Source organism: Adiantum capillus-veneris, chromosome 29 (assembly GCF_014529385.1).
Source record: "Adiantum capillus-veneris isolate H3 chromosome 29, ASM1452938v2, whole genome shotgun sequence".
Taxonomy (NCBI): Eukaryota; Viridiplantae; Streptophyta; class Polypodiopsida; order Polypodiales; family Pteridaceae; genus Adiantum; species Adiantum capillus-veneris.
This window is the reverse complement of record NC_140959.1, coordinates 116347059-116373401: the sequence shown is the minus strand read 5'-3', so window position 1 is coordinate 116373401 and position 26343 is coordinate 116347059. Positions and strand designations below refer to the sequence as shown.

Genomic DNA, 26343 nt, shown 5'->3' with positions numbered 1-26343 from the left:
ATAATTAGTGAAAACTAGTGAATGAAATTAGTGAAAATTAGTGATTAATGGGTGATTTTGGCTACGATTTGCGCACAAATGGAGTAGGACATGAGTGTGTGGATCACATAGGAATGTTTTCCATACACCCAACTCACTTTCTACTTGTGTGTAGCACAAAAAACACTTATCAGTCAACGGGAAATTAGCATCAAAGTTAGGGAAAATTAATGAAAATTAGTGAATTTGATGGTCAAAATTAGTGATCAAAATCAAGAAACTAATGATGTGTGTGGATTGTTTTGTGATGTTCTAATCATAATCAATGCTAACCCAAGCAATAATCACACTAAAAACCACTCAATTAATCAACACACCTAATCTAAAAACTAACAAAATTAAAGGAAATTAGGGAAATTAGTGTCTCCTAATCACACTAATGGCACCTCTAGCTTAGGCAATCGATCCCCGTCAGTGGCGCCAATGTTGGGACGTCATCCTAGCATAGGGAGGACATCAACATAATGTCAATCCGAGGAGTAGGATCCGGCTAGGGCATGGAAACACACAATTGGCTTGTGTGTGCCAAATGGAGGATTAGAAGGTGAAACCTACACACAAAGAAAGCTACGGAGCGGGTATGATGTTGCTACGAGGAGTGAGCACACTACTTACTCTACCATTCGGCCTAATCTCTCACACACAAGCTTAATCACACACTACTCTCTAATCAATCACTAATCCAACTCTAATCAAGCACACAATGAGCATAGAATAGCATAGAATGACCACACTAGGCACCAACACTCTACACAAGCTACACACACTTAGTAGCATTCTTACACAAGAGGGAAACATGAAAAAAGAGAGATATTAATCAACAAATCAGCCACTAATCTTTGATTAATCAAGGCACTGATTACACCATGAGCAAATGAGAGAGAAGAGGTTAGAGTTTAGCTATGGCATGAAACCGAATCGTCCATGTACGTGCGTAGAGAGCTCAAGAACTCCATAGCCATCACCTTCTTCACAAAGCTTATCTCAAGTGACTAAGAATCCCCTTTCACATTGTGTGTTTTGAGTTACATACTCACTAGGCTTTTTAGGAGTGCCGGGCACCCAAATGGCCAAACTCACTTAATCTACTATCTGCACTGCCTAGGATCTAAATATAGCTCAATGTTTACAACTTTGAACTCTTGATGAGCCCAAAACATTATTACAACCCGCATTTGCGGTCATTTGGCGGAAAATCCTAAAACTTAAGTGACCGTCAATTGTGACCATAACTCCATAAATAGTCATCAATTCCAACTCTTCTCTGCATCTGTTGCTTGTATTTGCTTCCTCTTCATCTTTACTTTGCATCCGTATCATCTGGCATCGTTAGCATTTACTAAAAGTGGTAAATAGCATCTTTGAGTGGTCCGTTTGGCCACTGTTGACTTAGCCGCCAAACAAAAAGAAATACAGGAGCCAAGATCCTGTTGATCAGAGTGAAGCCAGATTTAGAGAACTCCCAGATGATCACAGACTTCAGTGGATCCAAGTATTGAAAGCTTAAAGATGAAGTGCAGATAGAAGTGTAAAAAATTGACCTAAGTGTTTATCGAGAAATCTGCACAAGCCAGCAAAACATATAGTTGGTGCATATGCAATCAGGGTCATTGTACATGGATTACAGTGGTCAGATCTATATCCGAGAACCGGAATTGCAAGATCCAATAGATAAGACAATAAAAGCCAATCTAATTGGAGAACCAAGCCAAAGACGATACAAGGGTCAAGATGGAGCATTCTACAGCTTGATGCTTAGTGTTTTAAAAGAAGATGCCAACAACTTGGCAAGCATAGAAGCAAAAACTTCTCAGCTAGAGCTTGACATGACAGATCCAATTGAAATACCGCCAGTCATGGCGTATTGCTCAGATTGTGGAAGAAAAGGTGGACATTTTTCTGAAGATTGTCCAAGAAATCCAGACAACAGTGATACATCAACTACCAAGCAAGGTACACAGAAAATTGGAAATGCAAATCTCGATGTAAGTGCATCTAACTTGTCACTTTTAATGCAATCAGATGATTTTGCATTACCATTAGAAGCACCAGTAATAGCACTGCAAATTCAAAATGAGCATAAAAATGCACAGGCACGTGAAAAGCTCAAAATTGATTCTTTGAACAACAAATTCTTGCATGAATTTAGTCAAGGTATCGAGATATCACCAAAGGTTGAAAAGACTATTAAATTTGCAAATGATTTTGCATCCACTGCCACAAGTGTGCAATCCTTTACTAGTCTAAGGGACACATCAAACGAAATGATTCTAGCTTTGTATGGTACACATAATTCCTATGCACACTATGTAGACCAAAAAGGAAAACTGCACAAAAAAGCTCAACCTGTGTTTGAACGACCCACATACCAGCTCATAGAAGTGTGTCCAGTGATAGATCAGAAAGGATGGTTCATTTTAGAGGAAAGAATCTATTATAGCCCATCCTCTCTAGAGTTGAAGGATACTACCCGAGTGAACTCAGAAATTTGTTCAGAGCCAAGATTCATTCTCTCACTATGCCTCTCTCTTACTTCTTATGATTGCCTATGATTCTTAGATTAACTAGATCTTACCTAATAGTGGTTAATCCCTCTCAAACCTTGTGTGATTTCCCTCTTTTGCTTGTGTGTGCATGTAGGTTTAATTAGAGTGTGGTGCTTGATAGATCTATGTGTGTGTGCTTGCGATTAGTGTGTTGCATGATAGGATTAGTGTTGTGTGCATCTTACAATCGTAGTGTGTGTGATTGGGTTGATTAGAGGTGAAGAGAAGTGGATATGGAGATTGCCCTTCATTGCGGCTTAGCTCCTCCATAGGCCAAAAAGCTCACCTTGTAGAGTTAACCATTCGTGTTGCCACGATTAGCTCACTAACCATTGGAGTGTTTCCATGGCCTAGCCGGGTAGCTCATCCCTCCGGATTGATAATTTTGTTGGTCATTGGAGCTATTGCAACGATGGAACCCCCAACATCTCACCTCAAGCACAACCCTAGAATCTCAAGGATGACAAGCACCTCAAGCATCTCAGTCATTAGGAATGTCAAGCACCTCAAGCACCTTAGTCATCAAGGACGACAAACACGTTGGGGCGGGTTCCCCCCACCTCAAGCTCAATCCTAGCTTACCTAAGGTCAAAGGACTTTTACACTAATTATTGGAGGTCTTCAATGAAGCTAACCCTAAGGTCTTATGCTCCATTGGTTATCTTTGCTCTTTGATAGTGTTAACCCTCACGCAAATTCCTATCACCTAAGACGGACTCCATATTATTTATTTGGTGGGCTTGTCGGCCCAATAGGAAAAGGGTAAGAGTGATCGTCGATGAGAGGCGCACTCTAAAGGGAACATTCAAGGGATTAGTTGGCTAAGCATGTGCACCCAAGTGTGAATGGGGTGAGATCATATAAAATTCAACTAAACCTAAAATTCACTCATTCTTTCAGTTGTGCAATTGAAGAGTGCTCTTGCTCCAACTCCATTCTTCTTCTTCATCTTCTTGTGTGTGTGTGTGTGTGTGTGTGTGTGTGTGTGAGAGAGAGAGAGAGAGAGAGAGAGAGAGAGAGAGAGAGAGAGAGAGAGAGAGAGAGATCAAGCATTGCAACAGCGGTACGATGGCGGCGAGGCGGTCGAGCGCGGCGTAGCGGCGTCTCCCTCTTCTTTGCGGCAAGGAATCCTCCACGACAGCAAACGTAGAGCAGTGAATGCCACACCATTGTCATATTTGAGCTAACTAGTTTAGGCTAGTTGCATGCTTGGAGCTATTTGTGGCTCGCACACAGTGTATTGGCAAGCTCTTTGCATTGACATGTGCGACAGACGCGCACATTTTTTATGCCGCTGTCGGGGAAATGCCATACACTAAGCTTGAATGACACTGTGCTTCTTTGTGGTGCAATTTCAATTGTAGGAAAGGTAGCGAAGGAAGGTGTGTGTGTTGAGAAGAAGGAGTTTATTTTGTTGCTATGTATTTCTTTGTTAATGAGGTTTTGAAAGGTACTGTGTTTTCTCTGTGATAAGGTGTTAGTATTAAGGTTGTAGATCCATAATGCTAGTTTTGTGTAAAGTACAGTAAGTAGGAAGTAGATATGTTAGAGCTAATGAAGTGTGTTAGTGTGTAACAATAGGTGTATTAGTTGTAAGTAGGTAGGTAGAGTGTTTGCTTGCGCGCACAGCGCGGCTGCGGCGACCTTATTTTTTTTCTTAAATAACTTTTTTTAAAAAAAATTTAAGAAAATTTTAAAGGTAGAATTGAGATCGGGAATATGTCCTAGATCCAAGCCCAAGCTCATGCTCAAGCTCATGCCTCAGTCGCCCTTTAAAATTACGTATTTTAGCCTCACACATATCTAAAAATCGACTTTTTTGAGGACCAACGGAGCTTCGGGTAACCGAACTTTGTGCTGTAAAGCACATCACGGACCTCTAAGTGATACACTCGTTTGGAGCTATTACACACTTTAATAAAAAAACCAAACATTAAAAAACATAAAAAAAGAGTGAAAACGGACGCGTAAAAAAGAACGCTTGTGGGGTGCCAAAGGCACATGCATCTGCGCTCTGGTCATGTACTAGAGGCCGAGCAACTAAAGAGCATTTTGACTTACGCGAGTTCTCAATATCCTCCTACCTTAGGTTCCAGGTCTTCGGCGGGGACCCAAGGTAGTACAAACCAAGACCCAAACATAGCAGCTAGTGACTCTTCCTCTGGCTACGATGTCATGGAGGGTTTCCCAATGCCTAATCCCGATAGACGAAGCCAAGACATGCATGCCATGGGCCCGCGGTCCGGGCCGAGTATGCTTAGCTGCTTGAAGGAAACCTTTAGTAGAGCCACTCGGTCCGAACATGGAGCTAATGATGTAAATAAGGGGGGTGGGGAAGTAAATTTTCCATTCATCACCAATGCAGGCCCTATGCCCTTAGAGAGTGTGCACGTGAATACTCCATTCACTGCACCCCCTGACTCTTCAGAGCTATTCCCCTCCGAGGTCATATTACCCGATGGTAGAAGCCTTGCCGCAGTGCAAGAGGTTGAGCGATATATCATTGCGGCTAGGGAAAAGGAAATCGAGAGCTTACGCAAGGAGGAGCAACGAAGAGACTTAAAATCAAAAGCCTCTATGGCAATATCCTTGCTAGGAGAGAAATCCAGTGCTCCTAACTTAACAACTGCTAAGGGCCAACCCCTAGAAAGCATCATTGCATCTAGTTCAAAGGACACCCCTAGCACCTCAAGCCTAGATGGAGCGTTCTTAAATGAGGACTGGGAGTACGAACTACAAACGAAAACTCTAACCGACCTATACATAGGTCACACCTATCACGTGGGTTGGTTAGATGTCCTAAAATCCACAATGGGTGATACTAGTGTGGAGGGTCAACAACAAAGAGTTTGTGAGGTCATCCATAGGGTCATTGAGTTAGAGAGACATAAGAAGGGGATCAACATGCCTTCAACAGGTCTCATGAGATTCTTGGATACAAGAAAGGCTAAACAACCGACCTTATGGCAAATGGAGACTCCCTTGGTAAGTCCGATGGATCCTCCATATGTTGTTTCGCCAGGGGTCTCAGTGCAATCTGAGCCCACAAGTGATAGCTTTACCTTTCAAAGTCCCCGGGGGATTCACTCTATATACGAAATGGGATGCCACCTACGAGCGGAAAACTTTGATAAAACCCCTATATACGACTCATATTAGGGAATATGACCCCCCTTTCTATGCTTATACGACAATCCATGCAAAAAATGATCATACCCCTATCTTACATATACAATTTAGGTCCTACATGATCTAAATGAGTAAAACTAGTCAAAGAGCATGTAGCATAGTGACTAGCAACATACTAAGGAACCACTTCTATAGATAACTAGATGTACCCTCAATGTGTCTTAGTTTGACTTTGAAACTATGTGCCCGTTCAGTCTGCACTCTACGTACTTGTCCAATTCGGGTCCAATTTTGACCCATCTAAATTACTCCAAAACCATGGTTATAAAGTTTTGTTAGGTTCTCCGTGTAAATTTGCATCTATACAGACTCTTTATAGCTTTCATCCCTCAACAAATGAACTATATACAAAGCAATGTTATTCTTGTATGTATTTTGTAGCTATTGACTCACAAGGTTGAGGGAAGAATCTTTTGGGAAGCCATGATTTTGAAACAAAAAAAATTTCTCTCATGTTTCCATTTTCTCACTTCCCCCCCCCCTCCCTTCCCCCCCCCATAAATATGATACCCCCTGCCTTATTTTTAAGCTTGACAGATAAATTACTGGGGGGCCTACCCCTAACTTATACGCTTATGTAACTTGTTAAAAAAACCCCCTCCCTTGCACTTACGTGGTGTGGTAAGTTTTCCATGGTGAATCCCCCGGGTCCAAGTATAGCTCATCTTTCCCTTGATGACACCACGGCTACCATGCCTACTGCAATGATGGGCATGCCGAGAAACACGCCATGGAACTCATTGTTAGTAAAGCACCACTACATGGTATCTCAATGCCTGCAACAATACCTACAAGTGTGTACCAATCGTATGCACCTATGGGTCATCGAACTCATGTAGTTTCTAGCCCTCCCATTGCTTCAACCTCCTATGCTCCACAACCACAACACCCAAGTTCTTATTTCCATGGGACCATACCAGCTAGCATTAGCATGTCACATCCGATGTTTGCTATGCCTAGGGCCACACATATGAAATTTGGGCTGCCACATGGCACAACATCATACCAAACGTGGAACCCAACCGCTTCCTATACGCCAAGCCCAATGCCAATACCTTCTCCACATGTAGTCTCTGGAGCACCTTCACCCACGGTGCCTGCTCACTTAGGTGACTTGGAAACATTTGCTCAAGCTATTGGTCGATCTATTGCTAAGAATATGCATAACGCGCCTGATAGAGAGCCTAGAAGTAAGGTAGTACAAATAGCCAAGCTCACACAAAAATTTAGTGGAGATGGGGATGTGAGAAAGCATATCAAAGTGTTTGAACAAATATGAGATTCTCTACAATAACACAATGACCTGCATAAGAGTAATGCTTTAAGCCTAACCTTAAGTGAGAAGGCAGGGGATTGGTATAGAACCCTAAGGGTGGAAGAAAAAACGATTTACCCTACTCTTAGGAGACTGTTCTTGAAAGAATACATACAAGAGGGAGTGCTTTGGGGTGTACTCATCTCCAGAAAGCCCAACGAGAGGAAGGAGAGTCGGTGAGAGACTTAGTCGCTTCAAGCATTTGAATTCTCGTTCTAATCCAAATGAGCGCTTCAATAATAATCAATTGCTTGATAGATTCATTAGGGGATTACGACATGAGGATATCTACAATGGCCTAGTCATTAGAGGTATTACCACTTGGGAAGCAGTCACCACCAATGCGATCCAATTGGAGGACAATTTAATGATTCAAGGAGAAAGAGTGTTTGTTGAGCCTAAATCTAGTAGCTCGCAAGCATCGGGCATTAGCCAATGACCCTAAATCCTATTGCTAAGGAGTCAAAGATATCTGAGATGACTTTAGAAGATCTCACCAAAGCCATTCAAGAGAGTCTTAGAGACAATTGGGCTCCGCAAAACAATCAGATTTATCCAAGAAGGGAGCAACAATGGTTCTCAGTATTCTATGGCTGGCATAGTACTAGTGAATGCCCTACTTTTAGAGTAAAATTCAATGGTAACTGCAATGCCTGTGTGGGAGGTATGGTCGTCAAGCTAAGGATTGCATATTATTTAAGCGTGTGCTGGCCAATAGACCAACCTTAACATGGAGAGACACACCTTGAGTTCTTGCATTGATGCCGACCCTACCTCTTGAACAAATGTCACAACACATGGTCCCTAGGGCCCAAAATGTTGTTTAGACAACACCCTTACCACCTCCAGTGCTAGGACCGCAACCACCACATCCAAGAATCACTTATGTGAATCAAGTGGGTTGTGAGTCATCCATTGCTTGTTTAGAAGGCTGTGAGGAAGATATAGATCCTAATATTGCCTATGGGATGGATGTGCTTGAAGAAAGTCCACAATACTACACGGAGAACTATTGGGACAAGTTAAACCTGTCTATCAAGTAGCTGCTCTTACTGCAAGAGGCAAAAATATCAATTACATTGCTAAGAGACCACCTCTTCAATGCTATGAGTGTGGAGGTCCACATCGTGTAGCCGAGTGTCCTGTTAGGCTACAAAAGAACACCACACTAATGCAAACCAATCAAGCGAGCACTTCTACAATGCCAATACTCATGTGTAATCGATGTGGCATAGATCATTTGATTGCCCAATTTCCAAATAATCCAAATGCACCAAAGATCACGCTATTAAACTTGATTGAGGTTACCAAGGAGCCATCACAAAGTACACATGTGGTACCAGTAAACGTACTCACCCGATCGATGCTCCATAAAAAAAAAATATTCTTGAGGAAAGAGACACGGAATCAATTGCTCAATCTCAGAAAAAGAAGAAAACACAAAGGAAGAGATCGTAAAAAGCAGCGAAGTCAGACCCGAGTTCAAAGTCCAACATAGGGACTGGTGACGACCCCATATATATGAACAACACTAAAGAGGATCCTGATTCAGGTGAAACCATGGAGACCAAAACGACCACTAAGATAGGAACCAACAAGGAGGATCTTCATGAGCCACAATGGCCAAGATCCAAGAAGAAGATAGGAACTTATCCGAACCCTACAGAGGAGATCGAGCGAGTCAAGCAATTAAGGAGGTTGGTAGAAGATACCCGAAGGGATCTAGAACCAGCACCTACGCAAATCGAGATTACAGACACCGTGTTCCCTATGCAACAACAACCTCACCAAGTTCATAGACCCCTTATCCATACCTAGTGTCATCCAAGAATAAAGTGACTTAAAGTCATGGGAAAGTGGGCATACTCACTTCTTGATGGAAAGAATGTTTACAGAGAGACTACCTGATCCTATAGAAGAAATGGATATCCCATCTTCCCCATGTCAAGGGATTGAAGCCCAAAAGGTGCCGTTAAACATTGCCAAATTGATGGATTTCATGTCTTCATCATGTCCAAAATATGTAAAGATCCTGAGCTAGTCTCAGCTCTTCGAGCCTTCCTCAATGGAGAACTGAAGTTTGGGCTACCACAATTTTCACAGATGGATGGAGCTGGGGAGATGCCAATAGAGGAGGAACAAGTAGATCCACAACCCAACCTAAATGAGAACCTTGTTATAGAAATACCTGTTAACAAGTTGGGACAATACTTTGAGGGTGATGAATCCAATGCGACCATACCAATCACTACTAAGGGATTAAATGTGAAGCGAATCCTTGATGGTGGTGTTGGGGTTAGCATTGTGACTAAAAATTGATGGAAAACTATGGGAAGACCTCACCTTGCGACCACAACCATAGTAGTGAAGATGGCCAATGGGTCTATTGTTTAACCTATTGGGATGCTAGAAGATCTCAAGATCAAGGTATTTGGACATAAAATAAGGATTACCTTCATTGTTATAGATTTCTCCAAACACACTATGGCATCGGAGATGATCTTAGGACGTCCTTTCATGAGGGAAGCAAAAATGGTGCATGACTGGTCTAAAAACCATGCCTACCTACAGTTCCAAGATTCTATCATTCGAGTGGATCTTGTAACTGGTCGAGCACATCCCCTAGGAAACATGTTTATAATTGATCATAGATCTAATACCACAGCTCACTCGGCCCCATTGCAGTATTGTTACACATGTAAAGTGGACACTGATTCTGCTTATATGGAATGTACTACCTGGGATGAGTGAGTCACACAATTTGGATTGGGTCCACCTAGAAACTACCATAGACACTTGGGGAAATAGGGGGACGGCCTGGGTAACACCTGAGGGGGATGAAATGCCACCATTCGTACCCTTAAATATGCTAGAAGCAATGCATATAGCTTCTGATGACCTACAAGATGAAGGTTTGACTGGCATTGGAACCAGTAGCGCCTCACAAGACTATAGCCTACACGATTTGGGGGTAGAATCATCAATTGAAATTGACTCTAAGGACAAAGAATCTAAGTTAAATCTTAGTGCAAATGCAGAAACAAACCATTCAGGGCCCAGTGGTACCCCATATGACAATCTATCCAAGGGAGCAGAAGACACAAGAAGCGATTCATCTAGTGACTCTTCACTAGAAATCAGTTCTAATAAAAAATTAGACAAGAAGAGTAAGAGATATAATAGGCAATGATATCGAGAAAATGTGCATGCTAGAATAAATGAAAAGAAATCTACCGCAGAATGGCTTAATTATATAGGGGCATGTAATGCTCATCAGAAGTTGGTAGATAACTGGGGTGAATACCTTCAAAGCATTATGTGGTGTAGTCCACAACCCATTGACATCGCACAACTAGAGGTTACAGAGAAGCCAAAGTTGAGTCGTACCGAAAGGAGATGACAAAATCGAGAGTTAACTCAACAACAAAAGGAATCAAAAGTGAAATCACAATCCACAGAACAACAGGACCCCACAGACTTACACCCTGCACCTGAACATTTCAAATCCTACACCATAGAGGAACGTAAGGTTGTGTATACAAAGGCTCAAAGAAAACCTGTTGATGGAATCAATGGAGTCTATGATGGTCTAGCAATAGTTAAGAAAATAGAGCTAGCAGACCCAAGAGAAGAGTCCAAACCTGTTTTCATTGCCCAAGATTTGACAAAGACTAAAGAGTGTATACTTAGAGAACTTCTCAAGGAATTCAGGGATATATTTTCCTGGACATATCATGATATGAAAGGTGTTCCACCTTCCGTGGTGCAACACACAATCCCCATGAATAGCATGACTAAACCAGTTCAAGAATGACCCTACCCAATGAATCCTAAATATGTAAAAACCGTTCAAGAAGAGATTGAAAAGCTTGTGAAATGCGGATTCATATACCCTATTGAGCACTCAGAATGGGTGTCTCCAATAGTGATTGTTCCAGAAAATAATGGGAAACTCAGAGTGTGCGTGGATCTCAAGAAGGTCAATGCCGCCACTAGGAGGGACCATTACCCCTTGCCATATTCAGAACATGTGCTTGAAAGAGTTGCAGGGAAGGAAGCTTATAGCTTTTTAGATGGGTACTGTGGCTACAATCAAATCACAATTGCGCTGGAGGACCAAGCTAAAACAACTAAAGGTATTGTGTTTATTCTCTGTGTATTAAGGTTGTTAGTTTTCTTTGTTAATGGAGTTTTCAAAGGTACTATGTTTATTCTCTGTGTATTAAGGTTGTTAGTTTTCTGTGTAATGTAATGTATAGTAAGTAGGAAGTAGATATGTGAGAGCTAATAGAGTGTGTTAGTGTGTAACAGTAGGTTTATTCGTTAGAAGTAGGTAGATAGAGTGTGTGTGTGCTCTCGCGCAGGCCGCGACGACCTTATCCTTTATTATATATATATATATATTAAAAAAATAAAAATAAAAAAATATAAAGGTAGGACCGGGATCGGGAATATCTTCTATACCCAAGCCCAAACCCAAGCCCAAGCTCACGCTCAGGCCTAGGCCTCAGTCACCTTTTAAAATTACGAATTTTAGCTTCACACGTAGCTAAATTCGATTTTTTGAGGACCAACGGAACTTTAGATGCCCGAAAATTGTGTTGTAAAGCACACAACAATCCTCTAAGTGATACGCTCATTTCAAGCTATCACACACTTTAATAAAAAAATCAAACATTACAAAACATTAAAAACGTTATTAAAAAAAACGAGTAAAAACGGACGCTTAAAAAAGGTAAGCCGTTAACCTTCGAGGTTATTCGCCGACGCTTGTAGGGTGCCAAAGGCACATGCATCTGCGCTCTGGTCCTGTGCTAGAGACGGAGCAACTAGAGAGAATTTCGACTTACACGAGTTCTCAATACCCACCTATTTTAGGTTTCGGGCCCTCGGTGGGGACCCAAGGTAGTACAAACCAGGACCCGAACATAGAGGCTAGTGACTCTTCCTCTGACTACGACGTCATGGAGGGTTTCCCAATGCCTGATCTCGATAGCTCAAGCCAAGATATGCATGCCATGGGCCAGCGGTCCGGGCCGAGCGTGCTTAGCCGCCTGAAGGAAACCTTTAGTAGAGCCACTCGCTCCGAACATGGAGCTAATGATGTACATGAGGGGGGTGGGGAAGTAAATTCTCCATCCGTGACCAACGTAGACCCTATACCCTTAGAGAATGTGCACGTGAATACTTCATTCACTGCACCTCTTGACTCTTCAGAGTTATTTCCCTCCGAGGTCATATTACCCGATGGTAGAAGCCTTGCCGAAGTGCAAGAGGTTGAGCGATATATCATTGTAGCAAGGGAAAAGGGAATTGAGAGCTTACGAAAGGAGCAACGAAGAGAGTTAAAAAACAAAGCCCCTATGTCAATATCCTTGCTAAGAGAGCAATCAAGTGCTCCTGACTTAGCAACTGCTAAGGGCACCCCTAGAAAGCAACATTGCATCTAGATCAAAGGACACCCCTAGCACCTCAATCCTAGATGGAGCGTTCTTAAATGAGAATTGGGAGTACGAACTACAAACAGAAACTCTAACCGATCTATACACAGGTCACACCTACTACGTGGGTTGGTTAGATGTCCTGCAATCCAGAATGGGTGCTACTAGTGTGGAGGATCAACAACAAAGAGTTTGTGAGGTCATCCATAGGGTCATTGAGTTAGAGAGACATAACAAGGGGATCAACATGCCTTCAATGGGTCTAATGAGATTCTTGGATACAGAAAAGGCTAAACAACCGACCTTATCACAAATGGAGACTCCCTCGGTAAGTCTGATGGATCCTCCATACGTTGTTTCGCCAGGGGTCTCAGTGAAATCTGAGCCCACAAGTGATAGCTTTACCTTTCCAAGTCTATCTCATCTTTCCCTTGATGACACCACGGCTACCATGCCTACCCCAATGATGGGCATGCCGAGAAACACGCCATGGACCTCATTTGTTAGTAAAGCACCGATACATAGTAGCTCAATGCCTGCAAACAACAGTACCTACAAGTGTGTACCAATCGTATACACCCATGGGTCCTCGTACTCATGTAGTCCCTACCCCTCCCATTATTTCAACTACCTATGCTCCACAACCACAACATCCAAGTTCTTATTTCCATGGGACTATACCGGCTAGCATTAGCATGTCACATCCGACCTCTGCTATGCCTAGGGCCACACATATGAACTTTGGACCACCACGTGGCACAACATCGTACCCAACGTGGAACCCAAGGGCTTCCTATGAGCCAAACCCAATGCCAATAACTACTCCACATGTAGTCTCTGGAGCACCTCCACCCACGGTGCCTGCTCACTTAGGTGACTTGGCAACATTTGCTCAAGCTATCGGTCGATCTATTGTTGAGAATATGCGTAACGCGCCTGATAGAGAGCCTAGCAGTAAGGCAGTACAAATAGCCAAGCTCACACAAAAACTTAGTGGAGACGGGGATGGGAGACAGCATATCGAAGTGTTTGAACAAATATGCGATTCTCTAGGAGAACACAATGACTTGCATAAGAGTAATGCTTTAAGCCTAATCTTAAGTGGGAAGGCAGGGGATTGGTAGGAACCCTAAGGGTGGAAGAAAAAACGATTTACCCTACTCTTAGGAGACTGTTCTTAAAAGAATGCATATGAGTACTTTGGGGTGTAGCCTCTCAGCTCCAGAAAGCCCAACGAGAGGAAGGAGAGTCGGTGAGAGACTTTATTAGTCGCTTGAAGCATTTGAATTCTCGATGTAATCCAAATTAGCGCTTCAACAATAACCAATTGATTGATAGATTCATTAGGGGATTACGACATGAGGATATCTACAATGGCTTACTCATTAGAAGTATCACCACTTGGGAAGCAGTCACCACCAATGCAATCCAATTGGAGGATAACTTAATGATTTAAGGAGAAAGAGTGTCTGTTGAGTCTAAATCTATTAGCTCACAAGCATCAAGGCATCAGTCAATGACCTAAAGCCTATTGCTAAGGAGACAAAGATATCTGAGATGACTTTAGCAGATCTCACCAAGGCTATTCAAGAGAGTCTTAGAGACAATCGTGCTCCGCAGAACAATCATATGTGTCCAAGAAGGGAGCAACAATGGTGCTCAGTATGCTATGGACCGCATAGTACCAGTAAATGCCCTACTTTTAGAGTAAAATTCAATGGGAATTGCAATGCATGTGGAAGGTATGGTCATCAAGCTAAGGATTGCATAGTATTTAAGCGCGCGATGGCCAATAAACCAACCTTAGCATGGACAGACACACCTCGAGTGCGTGCATTGATGCCGGACCCACCTCTTGAACAAACATCACAACGCATGGTCACTAGGGCCCAAAATGTTGTCCAAACAACACCTTTACCACCTCTAGTGCTAGGAACGCAACCACCACATCTGAGAATCACTTCAGTGAATCAAGTGGGTTGTGAGTCATCTATTGCTTGTTTGGAAGGCTGTGAGGAAGATATAGATCCTAATATTGCCTATGGGATGGATGTGCTTGAAGAAAGTCCACAATACTACATGGAGGACTATTGGAGACAAGTCAAACCTGTATATCAAGTAGTTGCTCTTGCGGCAAGAGGCTGAAACATCAATTACAGTGCTAAGAGACCACCTCTTCAATGCTATGAGTGTGGAGGTCCACATCGTGTAGCCGAGTGTCCTGTTAGGCTACAAAAGAATGCCACACTAATGCAAACCAATCAAGCGAGCACGTCTACAATGCCGATACTCATCTGTAATCGATGTGGCATAGATCATTTGATTACCCAATGTCCAAATAATCCAAATGCACCGAAGATCACGCCATTAAACTTGATTGAAGTTACCGAGGAGCCATCACAAAGTACACCTGTGGTACCAGTAAACGTACTCACACGATCGATGCTCCAAAAACAAAATTATATTCTTGAGGAAAGAGACACGGAATCAATTGCCCAATCTCAAAAAAAGAAGAAAACATGAAGAAAGAGATCGCAAAAAGCAGCGAAGTCAGACCCCAGTTCAAAGACCAACATAGGGACTGGTGACGACCCCGTATATATGAACGACGCTGAAGAGGATTCTGATTCAGGTGAAAGCATGGAGACCAAAGCAACCACTAAGATAGAAACCAACAAGGAAGATCTTCATGAGTCACAATGGCCAGGATCCAAGAAGAAGATAGGAAATTATCCAAACCCTACAGAGGAGATTGAGCGAGTCAAGCAATTAAGGAGTTTGGTAGAAGATACCCAAAGGGATCTGGAACCAGCATCTAGGAAGATCCAGATTACAGACACCGTGTTCCCTATGCAACAACAACCTCACCAAGACCATAGACCCTTAGCCATACCTAGTGTCATCCAAGAAGAAAGTGACTTAAAGTCATGGGAAAGTGGGCGTACTCACTTCTTGATGGAAAGAATGTTTGATCTTATCGAAGAAATGAAGATCCCATCTTCCCCACATCAAGGGACTCAAGGCCAAAAGGTGCCGTTAAAAATTGCCAAATTTATGGATTTCATGTCTTCAGAAGTTAGAACCACCATCATGTCCAAACTATATAAAGACCCTGAGCTAGTCTCAGCTCTTCGAGCCTTCCTCAATGGAGAACTAAAGTTTGGGCTACCACAATTTGCACAGATGGATGGAGCTGGGGAGATGCCAATATAGGAGGAAGACTTAGATCCACAACCCAACCTAGATGAGAACCTTGTTATAGAAATACCTGTTAACAAGTTGGGACAATACTTTGAGGGTGATGAATCCAATGTAACCATACCAATCACTACTAAGCGATTAACTGTGAAGGGAATCCTTGATGGTGGCATTGCGGTTAGCATTGTGACTAAAAATTGATGGAAAACTATGGGAAGACCTCACCTTGCGACCACAACCATAGTAGTGAAGATGGCCAATGGGTCTATTGTTACATCTATTGGGATGCTAGAAGATCTCATGATCAAGGTCTTTGGACATAAAATAAGGATTACCTTCATTGTTATGGATTTCTCCAAACACACTATGACATCGGAGATGATCTTAGGACGTCCTTTCATGAGGGAAGCAAAAATGGTGCATGACTGGTCTAAGAACCATGTCTACCTACAGTTCCAAGATTCTGTCATTTGAGTGGATCTTGTAACTGGTCGAGCACATCCTCTAGGAAACAGGTTTATAATTGATCATAGATCTGACACCACAGTTCACTCGGCCCCATTGCAGTATTGTTACACGTGTAAAGCGGACACTGATGTTGGGGAAGATTCTCCTTATATGGATGTACTACCTGGGATGACTGAATCAGACAATGTGGATTGGGTCCAATAACACCTGAGGGGGATAAAATGCCCGTACCCTTAAATATGCTAGAAGCAATGCATATAGCTTCTCACAAGACCCATCCCAATATAACAAAGAAAACATACAAGTGGGTCCCTAAAGCTTCTTTAGCGACCATAGCCAGTGCTAAAACAAAGGAGCCTCGTAAAAAATGTAAAAATATGTTGCACTGGATTCCTAAAAAACTATTGGGAGCCCAAGGCTACTATGAAGGAAATGATCAAATCTGTGTGCCAAAACGTAAATTGTGCTCTTACTTGTCACCGGGCCCATGTGAGATCAATCTTGTGGCTCCAAAAGAAATTGAAGATCGCGGAAAGGGGAAAAATCATGGAATGCTACACACTTGCTCAGAGCTAGTTTGGGTACCAAAAAAGAACGATTTGCTCCACCTAGCTCAGGGACATCGAAATCAAATGAAGCCTTATACTCACAAAAACAAGATTAAAAAGTAAAAGAGCAAGAGCCATAACACAAAATCATAAAAACACATTATGCACAAGAACACGACCCTTGTAATATTTGCACTCTAACCATCATCTATTTGCGTGTACAGATATGGCTAGTACGCTAGAGTCATCCACTCCTGCCTTGGGTGAGAGGTACCCTTGTTACTTTTCGCAAATGTTTCACATGGTCTTTCCGGTGCTTGCCTGTGAATGGGATTTGGTAGGTACGCTAGCATGTGAGAGGAATTTCGAGGAGTTAGAATGTTTGATACGTCTCTTGACCACAACTAATCCATACTTAGTAGAGAGTGTATCTCCCATTGCAGAAGCATATCCTTTTGACCAAGATGACTATAGGCGTCTAGTGACCTTCTTAGTAAACATGGGTACCTATGATGAAGAAGAAGATTTACATGACTACACAGATGGCACATATGGTCTCATGGATGATGCCTTTGTTTATCTTGACGGCGAGGATAGGGGTTTAGCCTAAGGATTTTCCCTCAATCTCTACAATATCCTATTCCCTTGACTCTCTAGGGGGAGTGCAAATAATTAGGTTAGGGTTCCTTATGTTTTTTGTTGTGTTCAATAAGTATTGGTACCTTTTCCCACTGATGTGCCTCCTAGAGGTATTCTTTGTGTTTCCTAGTGTGTACAAGAACGTGTTGCTGTGGTTAGGATTTGGACCTTCATGGTATCTTTCTCTCGTTCACACTTCAAATCAAGCGCGACCATCAACACAAACAGGTGTTTCTTGTCCATTAGCATTGCCCCTTATCTTTTTTGCATCCATGTTTGTCTGCTTTGATTGTGATTGGTAGCATAATATTCATCGCATTTTCTTAGTATCAAACATTTAATTCAATGTAATTTTTTGTCATAATCACTTGTCTAGGTTTAAAAATTAAGCAGTTCGACTAAGCTAGTTTAACCAAGCTAAGCGTTAGAGATCTTCTCTTAATACCATGGGGAATGCCTTCCTAATAATCAATGGTTACTTAGGTTCTTAATCCGATTTAGGCAACATTGTGTGAAATGTACTAGGGCTTTCTAGTGGGCTTAGTCCCTATTGACCTTTAGCTTAAGTATTATAAAGGGAGTTTACTAGCGTGATGAGCCTTGGGAGGTGTAACATTGTCATATGACCCCCCAAAGTTACAAAATAAAAATGTTGAAAACGAACAAACAAAAAATCAAAGTGCCACAATGTAAAATCTTAAACTGGAAGAGAAATCGCAGCTTGATTTGGTACTTCACTCACATGTATCACCTATGGTACTAGAGCCCTAGAGGTTTCCAATGTGGGCCTTGAAAAGCAAAAAACCCAAGGCATACAAAAATAAGCACACACATCAAAATTGAATCACTGTGAAAAGGCTTTGGGGGGTCAAAGAAAAGGTAATCAGTCAGGCGATGATTTCGTGAGAAATTCCTTTTATCGTAGCTTAACTACAAGGTCTTCTAGGTATAGCCTCTAGTCAGCCCTCGAACATGAAATACTTGGCTCTCGCGATTAAACAACTTAATTGACCAGAGAAAATTAAGAAGCTTACTCATGGTATTAATAGTCGATCTTTAGTGCCTTTCGACCGTTAAATTAGCGACCCAAGACTTGTTTAATTTTTTACCTTTACAACTGTTTATGCGTTTGATTATATTGCATTTTAATGTTTATTACTGACAAAAGGTTTAAAATTCTATTACCAATTAAATTTGTCTGCCTACAACTGCATATGCTTTCTAATTGCTTATGAGAATGCAATTACTGTGCCAATGTTGTTTGATTTTGCAGTGACCGAAGGAGGCTAAGGACATCCATCTCAAATGCTCTTCCACCTCGATGAACGAGCTTCAACTCAATAGCTTCTGAGGACGGAATCTACATCAGGAAGAGGTGCATGTTAACCCTCACGCACATTCCTATCACCTACAACGGACATCGTATTATTTATTTGGTAGAGTAAGAGTGATCGCTGATGAGAGGCGCACTCTAAAACTGAAACGTATAAGGTTTGGGTAAGATTGGCTAAGTGTGGGTGCCCAAGTGTGAATGGGGCGAGCTCATATGGGTGAAAGCATGTTAACCTCTCGCGCTTTTTGTGCTAGTTAGCAGTTTCAAGTTAGCACATCTTCGAAAAGTTGGACATCCGGTAAATTTTCTACAAATAATACCAAAACTTGTCGGAGGTTGTACATTTGGATTCCTTGTTTTAAGTGCTTTCTATTGATATATCATATGTCATAGATCTTGGAGATGTAGCTCAAGTTATTATACTAGTTAGCATTGTCTGGGACATATTGATATATCATATGTCATAGATCTTGGAGATGTAGCTCAAGTTATTGTACTAGTTAGCATATGTCAAAATTGTGCTAGTTAGCATTGTCCGGGACATGAAAAAGCATGACAAGTTAACATGCTTTTACCCATATAAAAGTCAACTAAACCTAAAATTCACTCATTCTCTCATTTGTGCAATTGAAGAGTGCTCTTGCTCCATCTCCATATTCTTCTTCTTCATCTCCTTGTGTGTGTGTGTATGCGTGTGAGAGAGAGAGAGAGAGAGAGAGAGAGAGAGAGAGAGAGAGAGAGAGAGAGAGAGAGAGAGAGAGAGAGATCGAGCATTGCAACGGCACGACGACAGTGAGGTAGTTGAGCGTGGCGTAGCGGAGTCTCCCTCTTCTTTGCGGCGAGGAATCCTCTACGAAGCAAGCGTAGAGCGGTGAGTGACACACCATCGTCATCTTTAAACTTACTAGTTTAGGCTTGTTGTGTGCTTGGAGCCATTTGTGGCTCGCACGCGGTGTATCGGCAAGTTCCTTGCATTGACACGTACGACATATGCACACAATTTATTATCGTTGCCACTGATTATGTGAAAAAGTGGGTGGAAGCCAGGGCAACAGGTAAGGCCGATGCGAGGTCAACTCCCAAGTTTCTCTTTGAGAACATTATTACAAGATTTAGTTGTCCCTTTGAGATCGTGAGTGACAATGGTACTCATTTTATAAATGGATTAATAAAAGAACTCACTACCAACTTTATGATAGATCACCATAAGTCCACACATTATTATGCACAAGAAAATGGCCAAGCTGAGAGCACCAACAAGACCTTAATCTCTATCTTGACCAAAATGGTGGAAGTTCATCGCACAGATTGGGATTTGAAGCTTACATCAGCTCTATGGGCTTATCGTACTGCGTACAAAGTTTCCATTAACTGCACACCGTTTAAGATGGTGTTCTTGGCCCGATTATGCCATAGGAGTTTGTCGTTCCTAGTCTTCGAGTAGCTTCCCAAGAAGGTTGGGATGGTAACCCCTTAGTTGAGCAATTTTATATCCTTGAAAGGCTAGATGAAGAGAGGAAACTAGCTGTGCAAAATGCACTTCTGGAGAAAGATAGGAGGAAGAATGGTTTGACCGTCATCTAAAGAACAAAGATATCAATGTTGGTGATAAAGTCCTTTTGTATGGAGTGAGTAACAAAAAGAAAAAGTTGAAATATGCGGGAAAAGGACCATATAGATTATGTGAGATCACCCCACAAGGAACCATTCATGTGGAGACTCTTGATGGAGTTGAAACCATTGGATTCCTCAATGGGAGAAAATTTAAAATATACTATGATCCTTTAAGCCAAGAGGAGCTACATGCCATCCATACAAAAAAGGCAGCCAAGGCACAAACAGAATTGAAGAAGATACAAGCTCAAGTTGAGGCTAAGGAGCAACAACAACGCATAAGACAAAAACAAGAGGCTAACCTTTTAGTTACACATGCATTCCACATTGAAACCGACAAGGATTGGTTGGACTCTGACACGCCACTACGATACCCTATTGAGCTAAACAGCACTTATGGAAAAGTGCTATATAACACCTTATTAGACACGGGTACTAAATATAATCTGCTATCATATGGGGTGTGGTGTCAATTAGGGAAGTGTTGGAGTTTTTTTTGGCCGCACAACAGCATGACTGCATGAGAATTGCACTTGAAAATATTTATTTTATGTGCTATTTGTTAGTGATACTTGCACTTGATCGGCTAGTTGGAGCTGCTTTACGGGTAAACAAAGGGAAAAGTGAGGACCAATAGCTAGAGATCAAGCTGGCAATGGACTTGATGCGGTTCAAAACCATGAAGGGAAATGATTATGTTATGCTTGTTTTTCCACAGCTGGCAACTCACTTCTAACATCGTTTTTCTCTGCACTATATAGCACATGCTTTGATTTGCATGTATGCCATATCTAGAGATCCATTAAAATATTAGAGTGCTAGTATGATTGCTATGATAGATATTGAAATAACGCATTGCCATGGGACACCGTGCACTTTGAGAGCACGAGCCGCCAACCAGTTTGCAGTGGGGTCACCATTGGGGGAGGGTTGTGAATGGAATGAGAAAGTGAGGATGATGAGAATGAGAGGGATATCAAGCAGGGCTAAAGGGTCGTTAATTGGTCGAGGGTGACCGTTTTGCTGCCATGCCTAGAAGGAGTTTCTTTAATAGCTTTCATAGCAACGAGCGAGGCCAAGGGCTCTTGAAGGGTTGTTGCAAGGGACGGAGAGTTCCTTTGTAGGTGGCCAAGTCGGAGGAACGGGGGTGTGAACAAAGCCTTGAGGAGTTTTTTTTTAAATGGGAAAAATGGGTGATTTAAGGGTTTTTGTTAAGCTGACGAGCTACGAGCAGGTGGTAGAGAAAAGGGGTGCCGATTGGGGCGAGAGAAGGAGCACCATCTGTTGGCACTACCGAGGCCGAGAGAGGAGGGGAAAGAAGACGGAGTTTACAGGCCATAGCCGGTTACAAGGAGCGGGAGTGAGAACCAGGCGAGAGAGGGCTCGGGCCCTGGCTGTGAATGGAACAAGGAGAGAAAGCATGGAGACACCGGGTGAGTGCAGGCTTTATGAGGTGGGCATCATTTTGTTGCCATGATGAGCAGGTTCGCCATGAGTGAGAGATGGCCATGCATGAGGGAGACTGTTAATAGGTCGTATGGTGAGGCTTCCATATGTGCTATTTTTGAGCCATGACGAGGCTGCCATAGTAGCAAGGGATGAGCAGAGAGAGGGGAGACTCAATCTATAACGAGGGGGTATGCAGAGAGGTCGTAACAAGCTTTGCTGCATGCCGAGGCTGAAAATGAGCGGGGGCTAAGTGATTGCCGAGCGTTGAGGCTGTTGCGAGCAGGCTTGAGTGCCGCGACCCGAGAGGGAGATTGAAAGCCCTAGTAGGCTGCTGCAAGTCACGAGCAAGAGGGGTGTAGGCACCTCTACAGAAAGCACATGAGTAAGAGAGAGAGAGACGTGGTGTGGCAGGCCATAGCCGATTCGAGGAGAGAGAGAGAAAGAGGATCCTTGGGACGCCTGTTAGTGGCTACGGTTGAGAGAGAGTGGCTACTGTTCGTGGCTACTGTTGAGAGAGAGTGAGTATGTTTGCCATGAGACTGTTGTGAGAGAGAAAGAGAGAGAGAGAGAAGAAAGAAAAATTACTACGCTGCCCTATAGGGTGTAAGCCCTGATACCTTCGTGAGAAGTTTGAAGCCGACAAAGCTACCTCGACAAAAGATCTTGAAGACGAAAGATAAGTTTGGTCTCGCTTGTTGTAAAAAAATATTTCCAATATTCATAAAATACACAATAAATTCACATTGTCTTGTGCTCCTCGACTTTCTCTCTCTTTTGAAGTAAAGGCAACATTCTCTTTCTCTTTTGTTGAATGGTGAAGTGATCATGTTTGTGGATAATCATTGATACAATCTGGCACCGAGACTGCATTGCACATTCCTTGGCAGTAGATTTAGCAGCACATCTCCAGCCATAGTTCCTTGTGGTGGGCTTGGGTTGGGGGTTTGTCTTTTTATCTTTGCTTGGTTTTTCTTGTCTGGTCCTGCTCCATGGCCCAGGCATAGAAAAATATCCATTAGTGGCATGCCCAGTGGGACCCAACTTCTAGAGTTCTCGCTTGAGCGAAGTACCTACAATTCTCAGAGATGGAGCTAGTTTTTCCTTTTTGCTTGTATTTGATTTTTAGGCTGGTTTCTTTCCTCGCGGCAATCTGGGATGCATTCATACCTAGGCGGGGGGATTCCAAAAAAAGGGTTATTTTGACGCCTGCTGCTACCTAGACCTTGAATATTGATGATGATGTTGGTGAGCCTTTAGGCTTTTATAAAATTTGGGATGAGTTTTTAGCCCATTTGAGCGATGAAGTGGATGAAGATGAGGGCATTTCCCTTGACGATATTTCTTGGAGCGAAGCATTGAGAGAGAGTGCGACGCTTGACGAGTGCATATGGGATGGTGTTTTGGCCAATGTAGTGGATGATGCCACTTTTATTGAATCTTTTCTTCAGGAGGAGAATGTTGATCTACCTCTTGTTCTTTCCCACCCTTGTTGAGGAGGTGCTGTATGGAGCGGGGTTTACACATTCTTCTGAGCATATCGATGACGAGATACAGCCTTTAAAAGGGGTCGGGTTTGTCACAGGGGATAAGCCTGTGATTGCAGCCACACATTTTGACGATGTTGTCCTTATTGAAGATGTTTGTGATGGTTCTAGTATTAACTCTCTTGATGTTTCTGATGACGATGTGGTTCATATTGAAAATGTTTTTTTGAGAGAGTAGCATGATTCTCTAGTTGCAGAACACGTGGTTACTAATGCTTATGATGCTTTTAGCCCATCACCTATTCCCCAAGCTAGGGAGTGACCTATTGACTAGTGGATTGTGAAGTTGACACCCTTTGATGGCGTTGGGGTTGTGACAGCTGACTCCCATTTACTGCAATTTGTGCAATCTTGTTGGTTTGAGGGTTATGACACGCCTACAAATCTCATGAGGTTCTTTCCTGCTTTTCTCACTGGGGTAGCTATGCAATGGTATCTTAGTATGATGCGTCATTCTCCACATTTGATGCAGACTTGGGATGGATTGGGTAGCGCTTTTGTTGCCAGATTCTCTCCTATTTTTCCTTCTTGTTTAGTCTTTGGGACCCTGTTAGAATTCTTCCAAGGGGAGGGTGAACCAATTGATGAGTATGTTAAGTGTTGTCAAACTTTCAAGATGAAGCATTGTGATCCCTATTGTTTTGATGAAAGGGTTTTGTTGGAATTTTTTCTTACGGGTATTTTGAGGGATATTCAATTTCATGTAAGGTTGTCAGATCCAAAGAAACTTGACGATGCATATGCACGCGCTAGGGTTGAGGGGGAGGCCTTTGAAGCCACCGACCTAGCCGTCCAATGGAGGGTAACCTTTGAGGCTGAGCAAAACCAAAGAGAGGCTTGTTTCACTGTTATGACATGTGCTCATGTTGTTCCTATTCCACCATTCTTCACTCCCACACCTTTGCAAGCTGATGCGTCACTTTCTTTAACACTAGGTTGGTAATGGGACACTTTTATGTCCTGTTAAGTGACCATTTTCCTTGAATTATGTCAAGAGTTTCAAAATGAATTTTGAGGTGCTATCTATCTAGAAAGTTGTCTCATGAGCTGTAAAAAACTCGACATTTTTTTGGAATATCAATTCCATCTTTAACCTTGTCCTTGCACAACATTTCACAACCTAAACTGTGTGAAAAAACGGGTCCTATTTTTGGCTTTTTTCAACTTTTTGCAACTATACCACTCTAGAATTCATGTTTGTGAGGTCTATAATGCTAGAGAACTATCTTTAGTAGTCCTCAACATGTCCTTATGCTTCTAGGGAGAAATAAATGTTAAAGTTATAAGTTATGACCAAATTACAAAAATTGTCAAATCCTGCTTTTTAGCAAATTTTAGCTCTTCTATGATTTTATGATTTTTTTGGTGGCTTTCATGATATCCAAATGCAGTTTTGATTTTCTATGTTGCACATTGTAACATAAAGCTAATATTCCTTGAGTTTTGGGGCACCTAATACCCTATTTTGCATAGTACACAACGATGGTTGATTTTTTCAATTATAGAAGAAAATGAAACATTCTAGTATATCAAGTATAGCTTTTTCAATATTGCTAGTTTCTTGTGACAACTATATGCACTTTGTAGGTAGTAACCATATCTAGTCATAAGGATCAAATTTGGGTAGATATTGAATAGTTTCTATGGGATTCTACAACTCATAATGTTGAGCCCAGTTTTTTCATGTTTGTTGTATTTAGCACTTCATCTTTGTCCCCAAGATTCCCCTTGGTAAGAGATGTATTATTCTTTTGACATGCTCCATGGATCCTTATGAACCTAAAGGACAACAGGGAACTAAGAAAACATGCATATATTATTTGTATTGAGCGTGGCTATAGAAACTTTGATGATAGGTTTGCAGAATGGTAAAAATTCAACTTTTTTGTACCTATTTCTTTTGGAAAAACAAAAAATAGTGAGTGAGAAGCAATCATATGTTCTGATCACCAACCCATTGAAGTTAACTAGGGAATTTATCTCAAGTCCTACAAAAATCCCTAATCTTATTTTTATGCAACAAAACGTAAGAAATGACTCTTTTGATGAAAATGTACTGGTCCATCAACTTTGGAGGCTTGGTGTGACCAAAAGACGAGAAATTTTACAAGTTTCTTATTTTTTCCATGTGTAGTAGGCCTTGAACTATAACCTCATGAAAGGATTTTACAAAATGAGTAGATCTACTATGGTTTTGGAGTTTTTTTTCAAAACCCTGAAAGGACACTTTTATGTCCTGTTAGGTTACCAACCTAGTGTTAAGAGATAACACTTCACCTACTCCACATTGGGTACCACATGTGCCAAAGAGTGACTTTGTTTCCCATCCAAGGGGGTTTTGGCAAGATAAAGAAAAGAGGGAAAATAATAGAAAAAGGGTAAAATTTAAATGGAAAAAGAAAAGACCAATGGACGAGGCATTGGTCTAATCAGAAATTCTGGGTTCACACTAGCAGACTAGTTTTCCTCGCAGGACACCACTGTTGGAGAATTTTTTGGCCGCACAACAGCATGACTGCATGAGAATTGCACTTGAAAGATTTATTTTATGTGCTATTTGTTAGCGATACTTGCACTTGATCGGCTAGTTGGAGCTGTTTTACATGTAAACAAAGGGAAAAGTGAGGACCAATAGCTAGAGATCAAGCTGGCAATGGACTTGATGCGGTTCAAAACCATGAAGGGAAATGATTATGTTATGCTTGTTTTTCCACTGCTGGCACCTCACTTCTAACATCGTTTTTCTCTGCACTATATAGCACATGCTTTGATTTGCATGTATTCCATATCTAGAGATCCATTAAAATATTAGAGTGCTATTATGATTGCTATGATAGATATTCAAATAACGCATTTCCATTGGACACCGTGCACTTTGAGAGAGCCGCCAACCAGTTTGCAGTGGGGTCGCCATTGGGGGAGGGCTGTGAACGGAATGAGAAAGTGAGGATGATGAGAATGAGAGGGATATCAAGCAGGGCTAAAGGGTTGTCAATTGGTCGAGGGCGACCCTTTTGCTG

General features: G+C 42.0%; 1 pseudogene; it reads left to right on the top strand.

Annotated features, from left to right (window-relative positions):
• The first annotated feature begins 21519 nt into the window (after positions 1-21519).
• Positions 21520-24266, top strand: LOC147419817 (uncharacterized; annotated as a pseudogene).
• The last annotated feature ends 2077 nt before the right edge of the window (positions 24267-26343 follow it).